Source organism: Macaca thibetana, chromosome 20 (genome assembly GCF_024542745.1).
Source record: "Macaca thibetana thibetana isolate TM-01 chromosome 20, ASM2454274v1, whole genome shotgun sequence".
NCBI classification, from domain to species: domain Eukaryota; kingdom Metazoa; phylum Chordata; class Mammalia; order Primates; family Cercopithecidae; genus Macaca; species Macaca thibetana.
The window spans coordinates 12,275,749-12,292,593 of NC_065597.1; the positions used below are offsets into that span (position 1 = coordinate 12,275,749).

A 16,845-nucleotide genomic window follows, 5' to 3' on the forward strand; every position below is an offset into this window, starting at 1 on the left:
ATTTTTTTTTTTTTTTTTTTTTGGAGAGATGGGTTTTGCCATGTTGGCCAGGCTAGTCTCGAACTCCTGACCTCAAGCAATTTGCCCACCTCTGCCTTTCAAAGTGCCAAGATTACAGGCGTGAACTACTGCGCCCTGCCAGGATTAATTTTTTTTAAAGAGATGGATGTCTTGCTCTGTCACCCAGGCTAGAGTGCAGTGGCATGATCAGAGCTCACTGCAGCCTGAAACTCCTAGGCTCAAGCAATCCTCCTGCCTTAGCTTCCTGGGGATTAATTATTAATTGATGGCTGGTTTAAGTTCTGAGGCAAACTCAGGCCTCCACACAGGAATGATTTTTAGTCACGTGAGCTCAGTATTGGACTCTGATGGCCGAAGCCTCTTCCTAATAAGGTTATTTATGAATGGTGGGTTCACCATTAATACTGGAGATTACTCTCTTACTTCTCTGTGAGAGAGAAGGCAAACCCTGGTTAAGAAAATAAATAGTTTAGGCCAGGCGCGGTGGCTCAAGCCTGTAATCCCAGCACTTTGGGAGGCCGAGACGGGTGGATCACGAGGTCAGGAGATCGAGACCATCCTGGCTAACACGGTGAAACCCCATGTCTACTAAAAAATACAAAAAACTAGCCGGGCGAGGTGGCGGGCGCCTGTAGTCCCAGCTACTCAGGAGGCTGAGGCAGGAGAATGGCGTAAACCCGGGAGGTGGAGCTTGCAGTGAGCTAAGATCCGGCCACTGCACCCCAGCCTGGGCGACAGAGCAAGACTCCGTCTCAAAAAAAAAAAAAAAAAAAATACAAAAAACTAGCTGGGCGAGGTGGCGGGCGCCTGTAGTCCCAGCTACTCGGGAGGCTGAGGCAAGAGAATGGCGTAAACCTGGAAGGCAGAGCTTGCAGTGAGCTGAGATCTCAGCACTGCACCCCAGCCAGGCAGATGGGGCCGGCCTTCTGCAAGGCTGCTGCTGCTGACCCGAAGGAGGTAAAATGAGTGTGCTCTCTTCATCAGTAGCACCAGAGCCCGCTCTTCCCCTTACCTTGTATTTCTTGTCACAGTTTCTTAAATTGAGATATAATTTATATAGCATAAAATTCACCCTTTCAAAGTATATAATTTTGCATTTTTAGCATATTCATAAAGTTATGCAACTATCATCAATATCTAATTCCACAACATTTTCATTGCCCCCCAAAAGAAACTCCATACTCCACACCCCCATTGTCCTCTCCCCCAAGCCCCTAGCAATCACTAATCTACCTTCTCACTATGGATTTGCCTATTCTAGACATTTCATATAAATGAGTCATACAATATGTAGCCTTCTGTGTCTGCCTCCTTCTACTCATTTAGTATCGTGGTTAAGGCTCATCCATGTTTTCTTTCTTTAAAAATTTTTTTTCTTTCTTTTTTTTTTTGTAGACAGAGTTTCACTCTTGTCCCCCAAGCTGGAGTGCAATGGTGTGATCTCGGCTCACTGCAACCTCTGCCTCCCAGATTCAAGCAATTCTCCTGCCTCAGCCTCCCAAGCAGCTGGCATTATAGGCACGTGCCACCATGCCGAGACATTTTTGCGTTTTTAGTAGAGATGGGGTTTCACCATGTTGGCCAGGTTGGTCTCGAACTCCTGACTTCAAGTGATCCACCCCCTTCAGCCTCCCAAAGTGCTAGGATTACAGGCATGAGCCACCATGTCTGGCTTTTTTTTTTCTTTTTTATAAAGATGATATCTCACTATGTTGCCCAGGCTGGTCTTGAACTCCTGGGCTCAAGCGATCCTTCTGCCTCTGCTTCCCAAAGTGCTGAGATTATAGGCGTGAGCCACCACACCCTGCCTAACTCATCCATGGTGTAGCATATATCAGAGCTTCATGTTTGCAGCTGAATAAGGTTCCACTGTATAGGTATGCCACATTTGTTTATCTGTTTATCAGCTGATGGACATGTAGGATGTTTCTACTTTTTGGCTATTTTAAATAATGCTGCTATGAACATTTGTGTAGAAGTTTTTGTGTAAATATGTTTTCATTTCTCTTGGGTATATACCTAGGAGTGGAATTGTTGGGTCATATGGTAATTCTATGTTTAACTTTTGAGGAACTGCCAGACTGTTTTCAAAGTGACTGCACCAGTTTACATTCCCACCAGCAATGCATGAGGTTTCCACATTCTCCACATCCTCACGAATGCTTGTTATTGTCCATCATACATTCTGGCATGTATCAAGTATGAAGTGATAAGGTTTAGATTTTGCATCTCCCTCATGGCTAAAGATGTTGAGCTTGTTAGGTTTGTTTTTGTTTTTTCTGAAATGGGGTCTCATGGTCATCCTGGCTGGAGTGGTGTGGCATGATCATGGCTCACTGCAGCCTCAAACTCCTAGGCTCAAGCAATCCTTCCACCTCAGTGTCGTAAACTATGCCACCATGCCTGGCTAATTTTTTTTTTTTTTTTTTTTTTTTTTTTTTTTTTTTTGAGACGGAGTCTTGCTCTGTCACCCAGGCTGGAATACAGAGGTGCGATCTCGACTCACTGCAACCTCCGCCTCCTAGGTTCAAGCAATTCTCCTGCCTCAGCCTCTTGAGTAGCTGGGATTTCAGGCATGCACCACCATGCCCGGCTAATTTTTGTATTTTTAGTAGAGACGGGGTTTTATCAGGTTGGTCAGCCTGGTCTCGGACTCCTGACCTCATGATCCACCCACCTCAGCCTCCCAAAGTGCTGGGATTACAGGCATGAGCCACTGCTCCTGGCGCTAATTCTTTTATTTTTTGTAGAGATGGGGTCTCACTATGTTGCCTAGGCTGGTCTCAAACTCATGGGCTCAAGTAATCGTCCTGCCTCAGCCTCCCAAAGTGCTGATATTACAGGCGTGAGCCATTGCACTTAGCTCTTTGTATATCATCTTTGGAGAAATGTCTACTCAATTTCTTTGCCCATCTTTTAATTGGGTTGTCTTTATTGTTGATTTATTTTCTAATTTAATTTTTATTCCCCCCAAATAAAAATATTATGTAATTAAATTACATATTAAATTGATGGCATAATTTAAAATATAATGTAATTAAATATTATATAAAATAAAAATAAAATTGCATAAATATCTGTATTTTTAAAACAATAGTTTTACAAAGCTTATTTCTCACCCAGTGTTCCTATTCCCCATCAGCAACCATTTTCCACTTGTTTCGCTGTTTTGTTTTGGTTTTTAAATTTACTTCCGGCTGAGCGCAGTGGCTCACACCTATAATCCCAGCAGTTTGGGAGGCTGAGGTGGGTGGATCCTGACTTGAGGTCAGGAGTTCAAAACCAGCCTGGCCAACATGATTAAATCCCGACTCTACTAAAAATACAAAAGGCCGGGCACAATGATTCACACCTGTAATCCCAGCACTTTGGGAGGCTGAGGCAGGCAGATCACCTGAGGTCAGGAGTTTGACCAACATGGTGAAACATGGCCTACATGGTGAAACCCTGTCTCTACTAAAAATACAAAAATTAGCAGGACGTGATATTGGGCGCCTGTAATCCCAGCTACTCAGGAGGCTGAGGCGGGAGAATTGCTTGAACCCAGGAGATGGAGGCTGCAGTGAGCCAAGATCACGCCATGGCACTCCAGCCTGGGCAACAGAGCAAGACTGTCTCAAATATATATATATTTCCATATTTACAGATGATATGCTTATACTGCTATTTCTTGATTTTCCTTTTTTCTTTTTTCTTCTTTTTTTTTTTGAGGCACAGTCTTGCTCTATAAACCCAGGTGGGAGTGGCACAGTGTCACCATCATGGCTCACTGCAGCCTTGACCTCCTGGGCTCAGGCAGTCCTCCCACCATAGCCTCTGAGTAGCTGGGACTACAGGTGTGTACTACCCACCTGGCTAATTTTTAAAATTTTTTGTAGAGATAGGGTCTCCCTATATTGCCCAGGCTAGTCTCAAACTCCTAGGCTCAAGCAATCCTGCCACATTGGCCTCCCAAAATGTTGGGATTGCAGGTGTGAGCCATTGCTCTCAGGCCTTGATTTTTATTTTCTTTTCCTTTTTCTTTTTTTTTTTTTTTTTTTTTTTTTGAGACAGGGTCTTTCTTTGTCTCCCAAGCTGGAGTGTAGTGGCACAATCTCAGCTCACTGCAACCTCAGCCTCCCGGGCTTAAGCAATCCTCCCACCTCAGCCTCCCGAGTAGCTGAGAGGAGGCCAAGCTGAGGAAGTCCCAAGCACACACCACCACACCCAGCTAATTTTTGTGTTTTTTGTGTAGACCGAGTTTCGCCATGTTGCCTAGACTGGTCTTGAACTCCTGAGCTCAAGCCATCTGCCCACCTCAGCGTCCCAAAGTCATAAGATTACAGGTGTGAGCCACTGCACCCAGCCTTGATTTTTCAGTTCACTTGATCTCCTAGTAGATCTCATGTATAAAAGTGAGCCCCCTCAGCTTCTGTTCCAAAGGTGGAAAAACTGGCCTATGTGGGAGGGATGAAGAAACAGTCCAGTGGCTTTGGCTTTAAGTATGGACTCCGGAGCTGGATGTCCAGGCTGAAATCCCAGCTTTGCAACTTGCTGGCAGTGAGACCCTGCACAAATTAGTTGACCTCTCTTCTCAACTTCCTCATCTATAAAATGGAAATAATAATAATAGTACCACTTTATAGAATTGTTATAAGAATTAATTGAGTTTATCTATGAAAAGCATTTAGCATGTATAGGTTCTAAAAGCTCAATATGTGTTCATTATTATTATTATTAACATGCTCTCACAAATACATATATTCCTCCTCTCCATTCTATTTAGTTACATTACAGTTTTTTAATATCAGCATTCAGTGTTTATATTATTATGACTAAAACTGTTATCTATTCTATGATCACATTTCCTTTCTTGTTTGAATTTTAGTTTTCTCTGAAGTTAATAAATGTCTCATGTTTACTTCTATGAACCTATCATTAATTCATCCCCAATCTTTGCTGAAAGTTTATAAATCTCATAAAAGGTTCAAACACATCAGGTAATCTAACAGCTTCATCTTCTTGGAGGCATGTCTCCTATAAGCCTTCATCTACTGCTCTTGTCTGGACTGGTTACTTCTAAGCCTACTGCAAGATTTAAGAACAGAGCACTCAAAAGCTGATAATACTCTGTGTACAAGTACTTATTTATGGACTAGAGGACTTTATAAGAGGGTGATGATCTGGCCAGGTGATTTCACTGGGAGACTCCGTACTGTGACTATGTTGAAGTCTTTTTTGGGGGCTTGGCAGAAAAGAATCTTAATCTCGGCCAGGCACAGTGGCTCACGCCGGTAATCCTAGCACTTTGGGAGGCCAAGGCGGCTGGATCACCTGAGATCAGGAGTTCCAGACCAGCCTGGCCAACATGGCAAAACCTGTCTCTACTAAAAATACAAAAAAAGTATCCGGGCATGGTGGAGGGGGCCTGTAATCCCAGCTACTCAGGAGGCTGAGGTAGGAGAATCACTAGAACCCTGGGGGCGGAGGTTGCGGTAAGCTGAGGTCGCTCCATTGCACTCCAGCCTAGGCAACAGAGCGAGACTCTGTCTCAAAAAAAAAAAAAAAGAGAATCTTGGTCTCCCATAGAGGATAAAAGCCTGGCTGGAGGGTTCCGGAAGATGAGTGGAAAGAGAATGATGGAGGTCTCACCATTCAGTATGTAGCCTTTCACTTATCCTCCTGTTTTTACCGTCGCACTCCCATCTCTGTCTGCATCTAATGTCTACCTATCCAGAGTCTCTACCTATCCAGAGTCTCTCTGGTAGAACCCTCCAAAGGGTAAACACTCCCGGCTTCTGCTGGTTGGGGAGGGATAGTTACCTGCATGCAGAGAGTAGTAGAAGAGGGCTCAGGGAACGTGATTGCTACTCAGACATACTCTCAACCAGGTCTTCTGTTCACCCTGATTTTAAGAGGCATGGTGCCATCAGCTCCTAAAATTTTCTGAGATTCTGTGGTACGTTAGGCCTGCTTCTGGGACTCTTAGGCTTAATGAATCAATTTATCAGCCAGACTGGGACACTTTTGAGGGTGAAAGAGGATACTATTAATAATTATTACCAGGGCATCAGGCATAAAATGTATTATCCTGGGCAAATCAAGACCATGACCCTAGGATTCATCCAACTACTTTCTAGTATCAAAACTTTTGTTGCTATTGTCTTGTTAGTTCTTTTTGTTCTGATAACTTAAAGATGCCAATTTTTTTTATCCCTCTACATAATTTTAGTGGGATTTCAAGAGAGAGCAGTGATGTGTGCATATGTTCAGTCCACCAGCTTTCGGGAGACAGGCTTCATTCTTCCGTCTTTATCAATGGAGAAAGTAGGTATGAAGGGACTGTGTGACTGTAATCAGAGTTCTTTGGTTTTAAGTAAAAGAAACCTCATCTAAACAAGCTTAAACAAAGGGAGCGTTTAGCCTGTTGCATCCATAGAAGGGCGGAACAACCACATTGTGGGAAAAGCAGAGATAGAGCTGGGGGGTCAGCGACTCAGAATCGCAAACTGAAATACTCTATCTCCTGCCCATGCTTCCCTTTCATTTCAGCTTCGGTCCCCTGTCCTGGAATCCGGCTTTCTTCCTGTTGCAGCAACATAACCACTGATGGTGGCCCAGTGTTATATCCAACACTCAGATTCCCTTTCTAGACCCAAATGCAAAAATTGTAGAAAGGAAGCTTAATGTTCCAACTAAGACTACGTGTTCATCCCCAGATCAGCCAACTTGGCTGGGCCAAGTGCGGTGTGTGTGGTTGCTAGTTTATGTAAAATCAGGTTCAGCCTCCACCATAGCCATTTGTGCAAAGTCAGGCTGGGGCCAGTGCCTAGGACTAGGGAATAATCCCATAGATTTCCTCAACAGTAATTTGGCCAAATCCACACCATGTTAGTGATGGGCTTGAAAAGTAAAGCTGAGCTGGGCGTGCTGGCTCACGCCTGTAATCCCAGAACTTTTAGAGGCCGAGGCAGGTGGATTGCCTGAGGTCAGGGGTTCGAGACCAGCCTGGCCAACATAGTGAAACCCTGTGTCTACTAAAAATACAAAAAAATTAGCTGGGCGTGGTAGTGGGCGTCTATAATCCCAGCTACTTGGGAGGCTGAGGCAGGAGAATTACTTGAACCTGGGAGGCGGAGGTTACAGTGAGCCGAGATCGCGCCATTGCACTCCAGCCTGGGCAACAAGAGTGAGACTCCATCTCAAAAAAAAAAGAAAAAGAAAAAGGAAAATTAAAGATGAGGACTCAGTACCTTACTGGGATTGCTAAGCTATAAATGTTCAACCTTTGCTAGTGATGACATAAGGGACAGTGTAGAAACTTAACATTTAAAACTATTCCCTTTCTGCCTCTTCTGCAAAATCATTTACATAGATCTACATGTGTTAGAACTTGGTTTGTTTTCCTCTTCTACATCAGACTTACAATATTTTATTTTCTGTAGGCTAGCTTTTGCTTTACTCTTCTGATTGTTATTTAAAATGGCCAAGATTCTCTCATTTACACATTTAATGTCACAGAATTTTAAGATGTTAGAAGTAGAAGAGGACTTAGACTATTTAATTTATATTTCACAGAGATGTCCCTGGCACACTAACTTCATGAGCTGCTCCTTTGAAATAAGGTCTTCCTGGTCAATAAGTTTAGAAAATGCTGTATACAACTAGACATTCTCCTCTTGGAGACTCAGTACATGTTAACCTATTAAGGAGTCTGCGAAGTCCTGCAGCAAAAAAAACCAACAATTTCCTAAATTCATTTACCAAGGAACCCTTTTTTCATCATAAGCAGGCCAAGTTCCTTGGAAGATACTTTAGGAAATAATGCAACCGTCTTGTTTTATGAATTAGGCAACTAAAGCTCATGAAGAGACAATAGTTTATAATTTTCCAAAGTTAATGCCAGGAAGAATTAGCACTCATTAGCAATGCAAGTTACCAGTTATTACTGGTAACTTACCTTGGCCAAGTACTAATGAAATAGAATACCTTCCCTCTTCTTCCTCTTATTTAATTCCCTCCTTCATCTTGTTCATCGGGAAGAAGGTGCCGGGCGCAGTGGCTCACGCCTGTAATCCCAGCACTTTGGGAGGCCGAGGCGGGAGGATCACGAGGTCAGGAGATCGAGACCACCCTGGCTAACATGGTGAAACCCCGTCTCTACTAAAAATACAAAAAATTAGCCGGGTGTGCTGGCGGGCGCCAGTAGTCCCAGCTACTCGGGAGGCTGTGGCAGGAGAATGGCGTGAACCCAGGTGGTAGAGCTTGCAGTGAGCCGAGATTGCGCCTCTGCACTCCAGTCTGGGTGACAGAGCGAGACTCCGTCCCCCCTCCCAAAAAAAAAAAAAAAAAAAAAATCTGGAAGAAGGTTTGTCTGATTATCCGTGGTATTTTAGGTAACATCGTTAAGGTGAGTTAGAGGACAAATTAAGCGCCAGGTTTGGGAAAGTCTACTCCATCAGCCTCCTCCTGTATATCAGACCCGATGTACTTTTATTATAGCAAAGTCTTATAACCAGTATTTTTTAGTGCTCTATTTATTTTCCCAAAATAAAATTTATAGCTGAACCTACATGCATATTTTAAAAATCAACATCATGCCCTAATTGTAGTATCAAGAAGAAATAAAAGGATAGTCATTTGTAATAAAATACTATGCATTTTAATGTGTCTAGGCTAACTCTAAGATATAATGAACTATTCAGTTGCTTTTATATAGTGAGTGACCATGAATGTAATTGCTACAAATGCAAATTGATTCAGACATCTTATATTGGCAACTCAGGAGTACCATGAGAGACACTGAATGGCCTGATTTTCTGGTGGTGGTGGTGGTGGTGGTGGTGGTGGTGGTGGTGGTGGTTGTTGTTGTTGTTGTTGTTTTTTTGAGACGGAGTCTCACTCTGTCACCCAGGCTGGAGTACAGTGGCGCGATCTTGGCTCACTGCAAGCTCCACCTCCTGGGTTCACACCACTCTCCTGCCTCAGCCTCCGAGTATCTGGGACAACAGGCGCCCGCCACCACTCCCAGCTAATTTTTTTGTATTTTTAGTAGAGAGGGGTTTTCACTATGTTAGCCAGGATGGTCTCGATCTCCTGACCCCGTGATCCGCCCGCCCCGGGCCTCCCAAAGTGCTGGGATTACAGGTGTGAGTCTCCGCGCCCAGTCTTGAATGGCCTGATTTTCTTTTTTTTTTTTTTCTTTTTTCGAGATGGAGTCTTGCTCTGTTGCCCAGGCTGGAGTGTAGAGGTGTGATCTTGGCTCACTGCAAGCTCTGCCTCCCGGGTTCACGTCATTCTCCTTCCTCAGCCTCCCGATTAGCTGGGACTATAGGTTCCTGTGAATGGCCTGATTTTCGAAAATGGTTAATTGCTCTTTGTAAAATCCCAAAGAAATAAAAATACGCTCTCAGTTTATATGGTAGTTGTGTTTCTGAAAAATAGAGTATAAATTAAAACTATACAAAAACACCTTTATTTAGGCATTTACTATATATATCAGCACTTATATCTGTGTGCTTTACATTAATTAATTCACCAGATCCTCATAGTAACCCCATTTCAGTATGATTACTATCACTATTTTTTCTTTTATTTATGGCCAGCTTCCTAAGCCAAATAGGCTCACAGAATTCTACTATCCCTATTTTAAACATGAGGAGACTAAGACAAAGAAGATAAGTAACTTGTTCAACAACTATTAAGCGTCAGGGCAGTAGATAAACCCAGGCAGTGTAGCTCCAGAGCTCACACACCATCTTCTATGTCCCTGTCACCTGAAGGACTCCAATTCTGAGTCACCTGGGCATTCCCTGCACAGATCATGGCCAACAGAAGGCTGCTTCTAATCCCAGAAACCATGGTATCCAAAAGGAAAAGAGGCCAGACCACATTCCTTTGGCATATTTACTACCAGCCCAGGAGAATGATGAGACAGTGACGGGAAAGCGTTCGGGCACCCAGGTTTCCTGACCTCCCAGGACCTGCCAGCAGGAGCTCTATAAGAGAGCAAAAGCAGGAAACAACCTTGGCTTCTTTTTTTACCCTGCCTCATGCTCCCCTACCTCTTGCCAAAAGCACAGTCCAACCACAGACTACGCGATCCAGCAACTTCCCACAATGTACACAGAACTAAAAAAAGCAGGGGGTAGAGAAAAACTGAAAGAGACCAGACACCTTCAGGGCTGCCAAGCTGGGGAGTCAGTCCTGGGACTTTTCCTCCTTGTCTGCAACCTGATTCGGGGATTATTTCTTCCCAGAGAATGATTATGCTGATAATCAGATGCGCCTATGGGTTGCAAAACCCATTTATCTTTGCTCCATCCTCTGAAAGGGAGGAGTTCTGACTAAGGGTACCTTCCTTGGGGTGACGCGAAATGACAGTCTGGATTGATGCTCTGGGGTTTGTTCCAGCTCATTGCTCATCACCCCATGGATTGTTTGCTCATAGCAAATCTGCGCCAAATAAATTCCATGTCCTCCAATGTTTGATTCTTAATAGTAATATAACTAACCCTGATTAAGGGTTTATTGTATGGCAGGCAGAGCGCTAAATTCTTTACATTATTATCTCACTGAGTCCCCCTAACAACCTTTTGAGAGACATATGCTTATTAACTCTATTTATAGATAAGAAAATTCAGGTCCAGAAGGTTTACGTTCGGATGCCACACAGCCAGTAAGCAGGAGAACTGAACGCAAACCCAGGCTGTCTTATTGCCAGCCTGACTGTTCTGAAGGAACTAATTAGAACTGCCTTGAGATTATACTTGAGGAAGAGGTGAAGTATTACAAGTGCAGTAGGACAAACCTGGGTTCCTGGGACTTCTGCTTCCTTAGCCATTGGACTTTTCTCTTTTTTTCTGAGATGGAGTCTCGCTCTGTCACCCAGGCTGGAGTGCAGTGGAGCGATCTCGGCTCACTGCAAGCTCTGCTTCCCGGGTTCACACCACTCTCCCGCCTTAGCCTCCCGAGTAGCTGGAACTACAGGCGCCTGCCACCATGCCCAGCTAATTTTTTTGTATTTTTAGTAGAGACGGAGTTTCACTGTGTTAGCCAGGATGGTCTTGAACCACTGGACTTTTCTACTCTTTTTTTTTTTTTTTTGAGACAGAGTTTTGCTGTTGTCGCCCAGGCTGGAATACAATGGCGTGATCTTGGCTCACTACAACCTCTGCCTCTCGGGTCCAAGTGATTCTCCTGCCTCAGCCTCCCAAGCAGCTGGAATTACAGGTACCCATCACCACGCCCAGCTAATTATTATTTTTTTTTTTTGAGACGGAGTCTCGCTCTGTTGCCCAGGCTGGGATGGGTGCATTGGTGCTATCTCGGCTCACTACAACTTCCACCTCCTGGGTTCAAGCAGTTCTCCCACCTCAGCCTCCCAATTAGCTGGGATTACAAGCGTACGTCACCACGCCTGGCTAATGTTTTGTATTTTTAGTAGAGACAGGGGTCTCACCATGTTGGCCAGGCTGATCTCGAACTCCTGACCTCAAGTGATCCGCCTGCCTTGGCCTCCCAAAGTGCTGGGAATACAGACGCGAGCCACCACGCCCAGAAATTTTTGCATTTTTAGTAGAGACGGAGTTTCACCATGTTGGCCAGGCTGGTCTCAAACTCCTGACCTTAGGTGATCCACCCACAGCGGCCTCCCAAAGTGCTCAGATTACAGGCGTGAGGCACCGCGCCTGGCCACTTTTCTTTTTTTCTTTTTTTGAGACGGAGTCTTGCTCTGTCACCAGGCTAGAGTGTAACGGCACAATCTCTGCTCGCTGCAACCTCTGCCTCCCAGGTTCAAATGATTCTCCTGCCTCAGCCTCCCGAGTAGCTGGGATTACAGGCGCGCGACCACCACACCCAGCTAATTTTTGTATTTTTAGTAGAGATGAGGTTTCACCATGTTGGCCTGGTCACTTTCTACTCTTTAATTCTCCTGGGTCGACAGGTATTTAGATACCCAGGGATGGTAATGGGACTGCAGCCAGAGAGATCTTTCTGAGATGCAAATCTGCTGAAGTCTGGTTCCAACTAATAATTTTTCAGTGGTTCCTTGTGGTCTATCAGATGAAGGTCAGACTCCTTAGCATGACATACAAGGCCCTTTGTAATCTGGACCCACCTGCCTTCTATGACTTTCTGTCCCGTGCTTGCCTTCTTATGTGCTGAGAAGCTCATGGCAGCCCCAGAATAATCTGCCATCCTGATTCCTGCCTCCACATCTTGGTCACATCTTGGTCCATACTGTTTCTTATGCCTCAAATGCCTCAAATTCCCCCAGCTATCCATCTGATGAGTTTGTATTAATCCTGTAGGACTCTACTACATGTTATACTCTTTGTGAAAAGTCTCTTTTTTCTTTAAGTTTAATTAAATTATAATAGAGATGAGGTTTCACCATGTTGCCCAGGTTACTCTTGAACTCCTGGGCTCAAGTGATCCACCCATCTCAGCCTCCCAGATTTCTAGGACTACAGGTGTGAGCCACTGCCCCCAACTTCCATTCACTTTTATATTCCCAAAAGCTAGCACTTTGCCCTGTTTCTGAGTGAATGAAATCATTTCTACAAGAGGCATGGCCAGCGTGGGCAACATAGTGAGATCTCATCTCTACTAAAAATAAAAAATTTAGCTTAGTATAATGGTGCATGCCTGTAGTCCCAGCTACTCTGGAAACTGAGGCAAGAAGATCACATGGGCTCAGGAGTTCAAGGCTACAGTGAATTGTCATTGTGCCACTGCACTCTACCCCAGGCAACAGAGAAGACTCTGTCTCCAAAAAAAAAAAAGAAAAAAGAGGCATAGAACATTGCTCTTAAATTTCTTGGTACCCACCTTTGCAATAAATTACTTTTTAAATCTTGATCTTAAACCGGGAATTCTAAGCTGGGCAAGGTGGCTCACACCTGTAATCTCAGCACTTTGGGAGGCCAAAGAGGGAGGATCACAAAGTCAGAAGATCGAGACCATCCTGGCCAACATGGTGAAACCCCATCTCTACTAAAAATGCAAAAATTAGCTGGGTGTGGTGGTCCACTCCTGTAATCCCAGCTACTCGGGAGGCTGAGGCAGAAGAAATGCTTGAACCCAGGAGGCAGAGGTTGCAGTAAGCCAAGATAGCACCACTGCACTCCAGCCTGGTGATAGAGGGAGACTCTGTCTAAAAAAACTGGGAATTCTGGGACTTCCAAAATCCTTGTGACAGAGGGAGACTCCATCTAAAAAAAAAAAAAAAAAAAAAAAAAGGGAATTCTGGGACTTCCAAAATCTAGTGTTCAGGTTTCCCAAGAGCAAAAGTTGTCTGAACAAGTTTTCTTAAGGTCTCTTAAGGAGGGAATTTTGCCTCCTTACTTGGAAACACCTACAGGGTTTTTTTGTTGTTGCAGTTGGGTTGCGGACATGCTATCACCAAAGCAGCTGAGTGAAGGAGTCCTGAGGCAGAGTGACAGAATGAATACTGATGTTTGGCTAGAACCACTCTGCTTTTCAAAATTTGGCTTCTGGCCGGGCGTGGTGGCTCACGCCTATAATCCTAGCACTTTGGGAGGCCGAGGCAGGTGGATCACCTGAGGGTCAGGAGTTTGAGACCAGCCTGGCCAACATAGTGAAACCATTTCTACTAAAAATACAAAAATTAGCTGGGTGTGGTGGCATGCACCTGTAGTCCCAGCTACACAAGAGGCTGAAGCAGTACCTGGGAGGCAGAGGTTGCAGTGAGCCAAGATCGTGCCACCGTACTCCAGCCTGGGCGACAGAGTAAGACTCTGTCTAAAAAAAAAAAAAGAAAAGGCATCTTCCCATTATATTTATATTTATTTAGCTGTCAAAATTTTAGCTCATGTCTTTCCTTTAATTTGTCCCCTCTGGGCAGAGGTTTTTGCCATAATGCTTGCTCCCAGCCAAGGAGGAGCTGCATTTATCTTATCCTTTCATCTTCCTACAGAATGCACTTCAGGGCCGGGCTCAGTGGCTCACGCCTGTAATCCCAGAACTTTGGGAGGCCGAGGTGGGCAGATCACGAGGTCAGGAGATGGCGACAATCCTGGCTAACACGGTGAAACCCCGTCTCTACTAAAAATACAAAAAATTAGCTGGGCATGGTGGCAGGCGCCTGTAGTCCCAGCTACTTGGGAGGCTGAGGCAGGAGAATGGCGTGAACCGGTGAGGCAGAGCTTGCAGTGAGTGGAGATCGCACCACTGCACTCCAGTCTGGGTGACAGACTGAGACGCCATCTCAAAAAAAAAAAAATGCATTTCGGTAGCCTGTGACTTTCTCTATCTTCAGAATCATACTTCACATATGTATGTTTAAGAACAAATTTTTAAAAATATTTTTGGGGAAAAGATGCAATTTTAATTTGTGGGTCAAAACTTATTCTGACCACCTGCCTTCTGGAAAATAAAATCCTTGCTGATAATTCAGAAAATTCCAAGAAGTGCAATAGGTTATGTCCAAATCACTTTGCCTGTACCTGATGCTTAGATTTTTCATAGGCAAAGTCTATGAAAAAGTGACCTCTCCTTTTGAAACCATGGTATCTCTCTTGCAGTCTCCTAGCCAGTGTTTTTTCCTACCATCCTGCATCCTTATTATTAGATTATTAGTTTCCTGGGGAGCATCTTATTATTATTAGATTGTAAGAGTTACCTGGGGAGCATAAAAAGAAATTTAATTTTTATTTATTTATTATTATTTTTAAGACGGAGTCTCACTCTGTCACCTGCTGGAGTGCAGTGGCGAGATCTCGGCTCACTGCAACCTCCGCCTCCTGGCTTCAAGCGATTCTCCAGCCTCAGCCTCCCGAGTAGCTGGGATTACAGGCGCCCACCACCGCACCTGGCTAATTTTTGTATTTTTAGTAGAGATGGGGTTTCACCATGTGGGCCAGGCTGGTCTGGAACTCCTAACCTCGTGTGATCCACCCACCTCGGCCTCCCAAAGTGCTGGGATTACAGGCGTGAGCAACCGTGCCTGGCCTATAAAAAGAAATTAAAAAAAAAAAAAAAGAATCAGCCAGGCGCAGTGCCTCATGCCTATAATCCTAGCACTTTAGGAAGCCAAGGCGGTGAATCACGAGGTCAGGAGTTAGAGACCAGCGTGGCCAACATGGTGAAACCCCATCTGTATTAAAAATACAAAAACCTGGCCAGTCGCAGTGGCCACTGCACTCCAGCCTCGGCGACCGAGCGAGACTCCATCTCCAAAGGAAAAAAAAAAAAAACAGAGTTCTTTGGGGGATTTTAATGAGTAGTAAGGATAGAGAATCATTAACTAGAATGATGGTATCATTCAGAGGCAATGGTATACACTCTAGACGGTGTAGCCATACTTTTCTTTATTATTATTATTATTATTATTTTGTTTTGAGTTGGAGCTCTCTGTTGCCGAGGCTGGAGTGCAATGGTACAATCTTGACTAACTGCAAACTCCACCTCCCGGATTCAAGCAATTCCCCTCCCTCAGCCTCCTGAGTAGCTGGGATTACAGGTATGTGCCACCACGCCTGGCTAATTTTTGTATTTTTAGCAGAGACGGGGTTTCACCTTGTTAGTCAGGCTGGTCTCAAACTCCTGACCTAAAGTGATCTTCCTGCCTTGGCCTCCCAAAGTGCTGGGATTACAGGCATAAGCCACCACGCCCAGCTCTATAGCCATACTTTTCTGGTGTGGGTGGGAGGTTGTTTTTTCCAGTCTGGTTCATGCCATGCGTATATTAGCACATAATACAAACCCTTACCAGAGCCTCTGATGTGTCAGGGACTCTGGGTTTTTTGGCCTTTGGTGCTACTGCAGCACCTTACGTTCCTGAAGCATCTTGCACAGAGCTGAATTCCCGTGAGCAAATGCGCTAAGGACTGCAGTCTGCACTTCCTCCATCCACAGAGGCATGACCTGAGGCTGTGTGACCAGGGCAAGCCTGAGGTGATTCAGGGTGCCCTAAAGCAAACTGGCATCCTAAAGGAAGCCTAAACCGTGGAGTCAGCCACCAGCCCATCTGCTGCTCCCTGTCTTCTCTCACCGGCCAGGCACCATCCAAATAAACAACTTTTGATGGTGCAGGAGGAAGATCGAATTCTCTGCATGGTGTCCTCATGCATATTGGATTTCCTAGTAATGCACATATGAAAAGCAAGGTTTGTGAACTTAGATCTGACAGATGCAGATTTAAATTCTAGCTATTTGTCCTTGAGCAAATCTCTAAACCTCCCTAACCTCCTGTGCCCTAATTCATAAACTGGGGCTAATAATACCTGCCTCATAGGGTTAAATGAGATAATGCGTGTCCAGGGCTTAGCACAATGACTGAAATGTAGTAAACAATAAACAGTAGTAGTGAGCCTTTTTCAGATGCTGTCTAATCCCACGTGGGAGGCTTTCCATGCAGAAAGGAAAGAGAACTGTGGTGCCCTCAGTGGGTTGTCTGCATGGAGATCTTGAAGGACTGGAAACAATGAAGCCTGTTCCCCCATATGTGATAATTGAGTACAGTTTGAAAGCTGGGGTTGTACTCACCTTCTCAGGACAACGCTGCCAATCTCTTTTCTCACAAACAGTAGCCTGCTGCCTTTGCACACACTCCGACCATTTTCCCTGTGCCTTTGTGCTATTTCAGGGCTTGTGGGGGTGTAGGAAAGCTGCCACCTTCCTCAGGTTGCTATTTAAAGACATTCTGAAACATTTTGCCACCGCTGCTCCTGCCACCACGGCTGCCACTCCTGTCCCAGCTGCAGGTCACTGACCACTCCAGCCCTTGGGCAGCATGCCTCAGCATAAGCCAGCCGGGGAGCATACACAGTTAGGTGTTGGGAGTTCTGACTGCCTATTTTTGGTTTAGGACCCCTGAGC

At 44.8% G+C, this 16,845-nt stretch overlaps 1 protein-coding gene and 1 long non-coding RNA gene across 4 annotated transcripts in view; one reads left to right on the forward strand and one right to left on the reverse strand.

Annotated features, from left to right (window-relative positions):
- The window catches only part of LOC126944103 (uncharacterized), a 100,164-nt gene extending 85,209 nt beyond the window's left edge, over window positions 1-14,955 (reverse strand). Inside the window, exon 1 of the long non-coding RNA XR_007721952.1 lies at window positions 14,909-14,955. This is a non-coding gene — a long non-coding RNA (uncharacterized LOC126944103). The remainder of the gene's footprint in view (window positions 1-14,908) is intronic.
- Window positions 1-16,845, forward strand: part of TANGO6 (transport and golgi organization 6 homolog) — a 260,400-nt gene that overhangs the window by 224,807 nt on the left and 18,748 nt on the right. The gene's annotated exons all lie outside the window — the stretch shown is intronic.